Genomic DNA, 10896 nt, shown 5'->3' with positions numbered 1-10896 from the left:
CTTCTCTTGAAAGCAAAAAAAATTATAAGAGATAACAAAACAGCTACTAGAATAATTATTTAACTTCAGTTTTATAGAAATTAAAGTGTAAATTTGGCAAGAATTAAAGTATTTTCAGTCATAATTTAAGGAATATCAGATAGGAAAGGCACCACCATAATAAAAACAAACCACAAACTCTTCCTACAAATCAATTGTTTTAGCATTTCACAGTTTGGGACAACAAAATGGTAAAATCGAGCCTTGGACCTGTACTCTGGAATACTTGATCTGCAGCTTGTTGATTAACAATACCCGGGACATGTTCCCTAACTTCTGAAGCTCTTTTCTCACCTATCAAATGTGATGACAGTTTTGTTATGAATAACTAAAGATAACACACGAGAATGCCAATAAGAAGTTAAAAATTCTGAATCAATTTAATTTTTTTCAGCAAAAGTTACATCTTTTCCTTAGTCATAGGAGTGTTTATTCTTGTACAAAACAGATTACCACACATTTTACAAATGTTTTCTTTGTGACTCAATATTGCTTCAGTTATCAATGCCACTTTCTGATTCACTCAGCTGCAAATCATTTCCTAAAATAAAACGTAACAAATTGTAGTAATTAAAGATATGAACTGTTAATATTTAATATGTTAATTTAGTTTATCAAAAGTAAATGTACAAATGTCATGTCAAATGTGATTCTGCTAATCTAGCAGTTTGTAATTGGTAACATGATTGATTATCAGATAATTTGGCCACATATCTGGTAAACCAATCAATACTGCCTAGAAAGTAAAAACCAGCAAGGCGTTGGTGGTGCACGCCTTTAATCCCAGCACTCGGGAGGCAGAGTCAGGTGGATCTCTTTGAGTTCAAGGCCAGCCTGGTCTACAAAGTGAGTTCCAGGAAAGGCACAAAGCTACACAGAGAAACCCTGTCTCTAAAAACTACAGCAGCAAATTCCAACATAGTTTTAGTACCACCTGCCATTTATTTTAGCCTTCTTTCACAGACTGATGACATTATCCCTCTTTACACTGTGGACTTATTACATCAAGAAATGAGAGAAATTTCTTTTAAAAATCAGACAATTATTTTCAAGAGTGAAAAAATTATAATTTCTTGAATTTAAGATGTCTTTCAAACCATTATGGAAAAGATGTCAAGAATCATAGGCTAGATGACATTCAACAGCAGAATGCCTGCCTACTCTGCACAGGACCTGGTATCTAATCAATCCCTAGCACCATAAAGAAGATCTGACCACTGATTTGCAACTGTCTTTGAGCTTGGTCACAGAGCTAACATTTCAATGGAGCAGAAAGACAGGAAACAGCTATCTAGCTGGTATACGGTCAAGTAGGGACAAGTACTGTGAGGATCTGTGGAGAGATAGCAAGAGGTGCTATTATAGATGGGAAAGCTTTATGAGATACAACATTCCAACAGAAATTTAAAGTAGAAAGTCATAAAAAAATAGAAGGCATAGTGTCTAACCTAAGAGAAAAAGTATAAATGCCCAAGGCAAATGTAGAGTGGTTGTGATTATTTAATTATACATTTTTTGGTAACTTCACACATGAATACAATGTATTTAGATCATATCCACCTCCAACTCACCCCTCCAACTAAGTCTTCCTGGACCCCCTCTCCCTGACACCGCATCATTCTCCAAAATTCATGTCTTATTTTTCTTCTTCATCCTCTTCTTTTAAAAAATAACCCACTGAGTCCAATTAGCTCTCTACCTGTATGGACAAGGGTATAGAGCCACCCACTGAAGCTTGGATCACACTTCTGAAGAAAACTGACTTTTCCTCAGTTGGCATGCTTTACCTGCCACAATAGAGATGGGACTTACATGTTTTTTGTTTTGTTTTGTTTTGGGGGGGTTTTGTTGTTGTTGTTGTTGTTTTGTTTTTGTTTTTGGTTTTGGGTTTTTTGACTTGCAGGAAAGAGGCTACTGTAGCAGGAATCTTAACAGGTCTTATTAATAAGAACAAACCTGGGCCAGGTACTGGGGTGAATGCTGGAAGACCAGAGAAACAGAACAAGCCACAGTTACCTCACTTTGCCAGTTCTTCAGCTGATCCTGTTTCCTCAGCCTGGAAGCCTCTGAGTCCTCATTCAGAATGGATCTCAGCTGAACTGTTGCTCGAAAGCCTGAAAGCTTAACCAGCCAAATGCTTCTAGTTCCTGGTCCTCCAGCTTTCTGTGATCATCCCTGGGATTAAAGGTTCAGTTCTTGGGATTAAAGGCATGTGTCACCTTGCCTGGGTGTTTCCAACGTGGCCTTGAACTCACAGAGATACAGAGGGATATCTGTCTCTGGAATGCTAGATTTAAAGGCATGAGTGCCACCATATTCTAGCCTCTGTATCTAGTGGCTGTTCTGTTCTCTGACCCCAGGTAAGTTTATTAGGGTGCACACTATTTTGGGGAACACAATACCACCACAGGCTACTGTTGCTAGAGTGGGATACATGAGGAAGACAGATAAGAAATGCGGTCAGCCAGATACAGAAAAGGTCACAGGAAAGATTGAGACATACTGAGAATGCTGGGACAATTTTAAGCAGGCAACTAAGTTGTTCCTAACTCTCTGTCAGTGAACACACTGTAATGGTGTAGAAGAAACCCTGAAGCGGGGAGAGAGGTTGCTTCTTTTCGGCTTCTCAGAAGAAACCAGAAGCCGTGACTGACCGGGTCTGCCCGCAGAACTGTCCCTTCCTCCTTGATGCTCTAGTGAAAGTGCTAAGGTGTGCCTTTGTTTTCATTTCCCAGGTTAGTAGCTGGAGGAGATTCGGGACTGTCTTCAGGCCCGGGAAATCCTGAAGATTGAGTTTTCATACTCTCCCTCCCATTCTTTCATGGAATTCCTAGTATACAGTGTTTAATCATGCCATCCACCTTCCTTATCTCCAAGCTGCTCTCTCTTACTTCTTATTTTATATTGTGTTCTAGGACAGTTCCTTAGTATTACATCTTCTATCTCACTAATTCATTTTTCACCCCTGTCCATCTTGACTATTTATTGACCTTTTCCAAGAAATTTCCATGAACTGTACTTCCAAATTTTTTAAACACTTATTTACTCATGCATATGTGCATGCATGCATATGAATGTCAGTTCTCTCCTTCCACCATGTGAGTTCTGGGGACTGAATTCAAGTCAGGAATCTCAGTGGCTAGCGCCTTTACCCACTGAGCCATCCCATCGATGCTAAAATATTTTTGAAGTTCTGGAATTCAAACTATGGGCCTTGTGTATGATGTGCAAACACTCCTCTGAAGAGCCACTTGATTCCTATTTTTCATAATTTATTACATGTTGTTTTATTTCTGCTTTCATTTGTTTCATGATCTTTTTTAAAGCTATGTCTTGGGTTAGGTGTGGTTGCTCACACCATTAATTCCAGCAATCAGAAGGTAGAAGCAGGTGAATTTTTGTGAGTTTGAGACCAGCCTGATCTACAAAGTTAGTTCCAAGCCAGCCAGACCTACATAAGGAGATCTTGTCTCAAATTTTAAAAAAAGAAAGAAAAAACAGTTATGTCTTCATATATTTTTCTTATCATCATATTTTTTTTTCTTGTTTCAGAATTCTGTTTGCCCATTTTGAGAGGGAAGTTTCTCTTTTTCTCTACCTTTATAACACTATTACAGGATTTTGTGGTTCTCTAAACCTAGCCTACAGCCTCATTTACCAGAAACAGATTTCACCATCACATTTGAAGATTGCAATCTCCTGAAGATATGGTAGGTCCCTTCAAGGAGCCAATGAGTAACAAGGCTGTACAAACCCTGGCTTCTGAAACAGCAACCGCAGTCAGCATGTGAATGGTTGCTTTTTCCCTAGCCTCCTTTCACTAACTCAAGGTCATCTACATATCTACTCATCTTTCCCGGTTTGCCCTGTCCCCACCATATACTGTCTAGCTTCCAACAGAAATCATAACTTATCTTTCCTGCATCATATCAAGCAACTTTGTGTGTGTTCATGTGCACGTCTGGGCATGTGGAAGCCAGAAGACAGCTGCTGGCACTTTTAAGCTAACCTTTCTTGAAGGTATCCAAGCTGCTTCCTACTACATCCCTTTAAACTCAAAACCAACACCCTCACCAAGCCAATTTTTTTTTTGTTTGTGTTTCAGTTCTTATCTTTAAAATATTTTTGATTATGTTTTTAAAAATTACTTAATTTTATTTTATGCTCATGGGATGAATGTCTGCATGAATGCCTGTGTACCACATTCATCTAAACCCTGGGTGATCGGAAAAAGGGGGCATATACCCTGGACATGTCTTTAGTCTGTAACCCCAGTGGTGGGTCCCTGGAGTTCACTGGCCAGCTAGTGTGGAAAGATTAGTGACTTGCAAGCAAAGTGACAGAACCTATCTTTAAAAAACATTGTGGAAAGTTATAGAGGGAGACACCTGAGGTTGACCTCTGACCCCCAAATGCATGTGTACACAAATGCATGCATACTTATACACACACATATGTGAACACTACATACAAACAAATAAATAAATAATAAATAAGGTAATATAATTATGTTAGGGTCTAGTCTCTATAGTAAAAGAAATTGCAAACATTGAAAAGTTTAAAGCAGGAGGGATGATAAATTATATTGAAACCATTTGAAAGATAGATATGGCTAATAATATACATAGTGGATACAATGGCCTTGACTGTATACACAAGCCTTGCATAAGATCAAGTCAATCAAGCATGAATGTGGAAGGGACTCATAAAACCCCTGAGATGAGGAGTGATTGGCAGTTGATGGTTGCTGGGAAGGAAAACTCTGAAGTTATCTTCAGAGATGTATCCCCTGGAAGGTTGCCCTTGCTTCAGCAAATGGTCCTATAGCTATGTACACACACATACTGGCAACATCAAGGGAACACAGCAGTGAAGACAGAGAGAGAACATGGAGTTGGAAGGAAGTAGTGGTGGGAATCGAGGAAATAAGCTGAACTATAGTGGTCGTAGTAGAAATGAAAACAAGCAGATGGATCTGAAAAATAGTTAGGAGGTAAAAGTCAACAGGACTTGGTGAAGTATCAACTACACAAAGAGAAAAGAGAGGAACTCAATCCTAGAATGCAATCGGGCTCTGTTTTACACAAGTAGGCAAAAATGCAGTGTGCCAAAGAACACCAGGTTGGGTTTGGACAAAGTATATTTGAGGAGTTTTTTACTAGGAGATGAGGCTAGATCTATCTGCCCAGGACTCAGAGGTCTGCCTGGAGATATGTATTGGACAGTTATCTACATGTAAGTTTTGATTGAACCAGAAGCATGAGGAGGTTATCTAAAGACAGAGGATAAAATAAAACGAAAAGGCTTTAAGGAACCCCAACTCTAATGATAGGGTTTGATTTTCAACTTGCAAAAAGAAAAAATGGCTAATGGTTATAAAATACATAAAATAAAACTTTTCTTTGACTAAGTTTTAGTTCCCAACAAATGTGACTCCATTGCAAATCCTGTTTTAGTTATTTGTGGTTACACAGACTTACGTAAAGTACTCATCAGAAGGGTACTGTTGTCAGGAAATCCATGGCAGTTAGCATTAGTCCTGGCCTGTGGCCTGGCAGACATGCTAGGATGTCCTGGGCTATATGTCCCTGGGCCTGAAGGAGAGGCTCAGTCTTCATCTTCTGAATCACTAGAACTATCCTCACTACTTGAAGATGAAGAACTTTGGGAATCTGATGAACTGTCACAACTGCTCATCTGGTCCATTAGACTAGCTTCTGCCTTCAGTTCTGAAAATGGAAATAATAGGCAAAATAAATAACATAAATAAATACAGTAAACATAAATGCATTAGCTTTTAAGAAGACATTGGCAATAAATAAATAAAATTAAAATATATATTCCAGCATCTAAAGCATGTACTTTAAAATTTCCTGTAGCATGCTGTTCAAGAGACTCTCCAAACAAGTAGCCTGTTGCTGTTGCCCTTGGTTACCCCTGAGGTGGAAGGTAGGTTCCCTATTGCTGAAGACACCATGCACTTCAGAAACAGGGCCCAGAGACCTCTGAGCTGGAACGGACCTGAATGCCCTCTTTCTGGGGACTAACTTTCATGTTAGCAGGAGGTGCCATCAAGCTTCCAATGGAGAGAGGCAACCAACAGTCTCACCCAGCAACCACGCCTAGGATCCACATCAATGACTAGCTTGACATGATAACCCTAAGAGAGAAGTAGTGGTACACATACCTTGGTGATAACCAGCAGCTCTCTAATTGTACTTAAGACCCATTCAACCAGAGAAAGACCATACTTGTTACTAGAAACCTAGTTAACTACTCAGTGCTAGTGAAGTCCTGATTATTGAAAGGCAATCTACAACCACTAATTTAGGAAAATCCAGAATAATTCTTAGTAAAAGCAATCAATAAAAATTCCTCCTTACACCCACAGATAGCTATACTCTTCACCCCTCATCAAGGAAACTTCTTGCAACAGAGAGTGACAACAGAAAATCGCAATTATTCAAAATGCAGAGCAGTGGAGCCCGGATCTGATAGATACAGCTAAAAGACACTCCTGAACTTAAGGCTCAGGGAAGAGGGGACAGAAAGACTGTAAAGCTCTGTGGATCAGGAAGTTTGCTGTGAAATTATGTCTCCTAGTAATAACAGAAGTTCTACCCACAGCGTGTACTGCCCAAATGTTAGCTAAACAAGGATGATACAAATGAGCATGGCAAACTGGACAAAGAAAAGCCAGTGAAGCCCCAAGTCTATACAAAGAATATCAAGAACTGAGGAAATCTTGGAATGAGAGAGCCTTCACACACACACACACACACACACACACACACACACACACACACACACACAGCATTATACAGACTGAACAGGTCATTTTTAGGAATATGTATGTATTTAATGTACATATATGCATGTAGTAGCAATTAGTGAAAAAAAGAGACCATGAGTTTGAAGAGGAGTGGGAAAGGGTATATGAGAGGGCTTGGAGGAAGGAAAGGGAGAGATGTTTTAAATCAATGATAATCTCAAAAAAATTAAAATTAAATAAAAAACCCATCATGTAGCACCAAGTTGTATTTTAATACTTAGATTATGAGTATTAAAAGGCATGGGTAGGGTTGGGGATTTAGCTCAGAGGTAGAACGCTTGCCTAGCAAGCACAAGGCCCTGGGTTCAATCCTCAGCTCAAAAAAGAAAGAAAGAAAAAAGGCATGGGTTACCAGCTGGGTGTGGCATCATAATTTGTAATCCTAGCATTCAGGAGGCTGAGGCTGGAGAATGCCAAGTTCAACGGCCAGCTTGATGTACACAGTGAGACCCTCCCTCAAATAGAGGAAAAAGCTCAGCTGTTAAGAGCACTGGCTGTTCTTCCAGGGACCAGGCTTAGATTCACAACCATCTGTAACTCTAGTCCCGGGGGATCTAGTGCCTCCTTCTAGCCTCCATGTGTACTGCATGTATGTAGTTTACATGTAGGCAGTGTACTCATTGATATAATAAATAAAATTTCAAAAAAAAAAAGGACAAAGAGGACACAAGTAATATTTCCATCTAACTTTATATTTATCCATACCACTGTAAATAGATATATATGTCTTAAAATGCATAATAACTATTGAAAAGGTTTGAAGTGTAAAACAACAAAATACATTTTTATAGACATTGTTGGTTTTTTCATTCTTATTCCCTAACTATGCACAAGGCAGTGTCATTCACACCTAAGAGCCTCACCCTTTTCTCGCTGCTCTAGAGAAAGTTTTGGCACTTCCTTACTTGGGTTTTTGCCCTGTTTCTTTAAAGCAGATTTAAAATATTCCAGTATTTTTGAAAAGTCAATTTTCATTATAACTTTGGTTGTGAATATTTTTATGGAAAACAAGGATAATAATGTTGGCATTTTCCTTAGTATGCTTAAAGTTATTTTTAAGATACACAAAATCTATGGTGGGAAAATTCGTAGGTGTTATTCATCAACCCCATTCTCCAAATAAGTGATTTGAAGCAGAAAAACAAAGGAACAATATTTAGAGGTTAGAACTACCCCTAAAAATAAGTCTACTTATTTTTAGGTCATTATTTTTCTAGCATTCTATAAAAACATCAAACAGTTGAACAAGGTTTTAGCCTAAAGCACTCTATAAAATACTCAGTCAACACATTATAATAGCATGCCAGTGCAATAATATTTTAAGTTAGCTGATAACATCTCTATAGACTGGCTTTCCATTTCCACCCTAAGTTTTTGCACTAGCTCTTTACTTTGCTCAGGATAGACATCATCCATGTCTTCTTGTTTGTTTTGTGTTTAATACATAATTCATACAGTGAAATGTACAGATAGATGAATTGCAGCATGTTTGTCCTATGCATCTGCCACTGAGCAGGACCCATTCCCATAAACATTCTCCTATTCCTTTTCTCCAGTCAATACACACCATTTTGACTTCTATTACCAATGATTTTTGGCTGTTACTGAACTTCATAGAAATGCTGTCACTCACCATGTGCTGTTTTGTGCATGCCTCTTATCAACATTATGTTTTAATGTTCATTTGTGCTATTGAATGACTCTGCAGCTCACTCTGCTCAACTGTCATGATATAGTTACATAAATACAACATGCATTGGTTATCAACTTTCTATTTATAGATACTTGGGTTGGTGAGATATCTGTCAATATTGTAAACCAAAAGTTTTATCGCCTTCAGCTTCTCTTTTCCAAAATGGCCAAATCTCCAAACTCTTTGCTCTGCAATTGGCCAATCGATGCCCACGTCTATATCTACACTATGCTCAGCTCATATTTCATAATATTCCATTTCCACCCTATAAGTAACCCATCTCTATCAAATGACTTTTAGCTAAATAAAATGAGCCGTTTTCATATAATTCTCCATCCCAGTCTTCTCAATGTGGCCGTCCAGCTGGATTCAAATTCAGAGGCTCAGTCACTTCAAGAACTCCTTTCTGAATTTCACTTCATCGAAAACTTATGGCACCTCTCAACAGAGAAGATAGAGTCACATCCTTCTTCTTGAATCATTTCTGCAAATTTCTGGAGTACAGTGCGATATAAACATGGAGATATGGCTTGGATATTCCCCACAATGTCAACCTCATTGTGATAATTAAATAATTCTACTCTGCCCTCTAGTGAGGTAGAGCTGTCTTTGGACATTTCAGAACTTCTTTAAAGAACCTGTGTACCAAACTGCTTGTCCACATTCTCAATTCCATCATGGTCTGTTGAAACCCAAGAGCAGAATCATGACCCCGTCCTTAACCCCAGGCATTCATTGTTCTTCAGAGGGATGCCTTTGATGCTGCTGAGGGCCAGCGCCAATGCTGCCAGGTGCAGTGGCTTTTCTAAGTCTTGCCTGTGCCCTGGCTGCACTGCAACTTCAGGGCTGGCCATGTGACTGTCATTCAGGTGGGGCTAGGCACCAACATCTAAGGTTTTTCTTATAGCTTAGGGAATGTTTTATGTTGTTGAGAATAATCAATGGGCACTTGAAAAAAAAAAAAGGTTCATCCTTGTGCTTTATTTAGTGATGTGTGTGTGTGACAGAGATGGAGACAGAGACAGGCAGACACCTTGTTGGTTAGTTGATTATATTGCTCAGGTATTCTGTATCTTTTTTTAAAGTTTTATTGATTCTTTGTGGATTTTGCATCATGCAACCTGGTCCTATTCATCTCCTCATCCCTTCACATCTGCCCCTGAACTTGAAACATCCCCTCCAAAATAAAATCAAATAAAATTTATAATAAAAAATTAAAAAATAATTCATCATGGAAGCTATAGTGTGATACAATGAGTCACAGTCCAGGTGAGCTAGCCAGGACTGTGCTGGAGAGCTCGCCCCGGTGCTGAGGATGAAGGTAAGCTGCCAGGCTGATCAACCCAGCTACCACCCACCCAGGCCCAGAACCAGGGCTATGAGTTGAACCACCCCAACATGACCCCATCTATGATCTGCTAGAGCACATGAAGGGGCCAGATCTGCAGATCCAAAGCTGCAGGATCTCCATGACACAGGGCAACAACAGGGTATCCAAGAGGAGTCCTAGTGAGGATCCAATATTGGTAGTGTAGTAGAAATCAGAGGCCTCCTACCAGACCAATGACTCACTGCAATGATCACTTACAAATAAAGATGTATGGACTAAAGGGTTTTCTGTATTTTATTCATTTCTTTTTGACTACTGGCCCCATCTGTTGCTGAGAGCACAGTGAGTAAGAAACTCACTAAAAATTGTAGATTTTTATTTCTTTTCCACTGTATCAGTTTTATCTTATAATTTTGCAGTTCTGTTACTATTCACATTGTCGTCCTGCTAAATCAATCCTTTAATTATTACTAATGCACCTCTTTGTAATAATTTGTTTTGTTTGTACCTGATACTAATGGTATATAACTTTTAAAATGTTTACATAGTACATTCTTACATTCTGTCATTTTAAAAGCTGCCCATTTCATTAATTTCTTGTAAAAAGCACACAGTTGTATTTTTTTTCTGATCTCCATTTCAACTGATTTAGACTACTCATATTTAAGTTGACTACTGGTATACTAAGTCTTGCCTGTGTCGTTTATTATTTGCTTTCTTTTTCTTTCCTCTGTATTTGATCCCTCTGTTTCTCTTTCCTTTCATTTCTGTGGAATACTGGAACATTTTTTATAACCCTGTCTTTGTTTACTGTGTTTTAGGTGTCACTTTTTATATATAGTGGTAGGTTTGGGTCTTTTTCAATGAGCATACATGTCTTGTCTGTGATTCATCATTACAAGTATGATATGGAAACTTCACTATCATTTAGGTCCCTTTTCCTCTCTAGTTTAAAATATTATTGTCTTAAGTGTCAGTATTAATCTAAAGATTAGGCTTTCT

General features: G+C 38.6%; 2 pseudogenes; both read right to left on the bottom strand.

Annotated features, from left to right (window-relative positions):
- Window positions 1–395: 395 nt before the first annotated feature.
- On the bottom strand, window positions 396–5823 carry LOC118575160 (annotated as a pseudogene).
- Window positions 5824–7397: 1574 nt separating this feature from the next.
- Window positions 7398–9433, bottom strand: LOC118575163 (annotated as a pseudogene).
- Window positions 9434–10896: the final 1463 nt, after the last annotated feature.

This window comes from Onychomys torridus, unplaced genomic scaffold (genome assembly GCF_903995425.1).
Source record: "Onychomys torridus unplaced genomic scaffold, mOncTor1.1, whole genome shotgun sequence".
In the NCBI taxonomy this organism is placed as follows: Eukaryota; Metazoa; Chordata; class Mammalia; order Rodentia; family Cricetidae; genus Onychomys; species Onychomys torridus.
The sequence above is the reverse complement of the archived record's forward strand: the minus strand, read 5'-3'. Positions and strand labels throughout refer to the sequence as shown.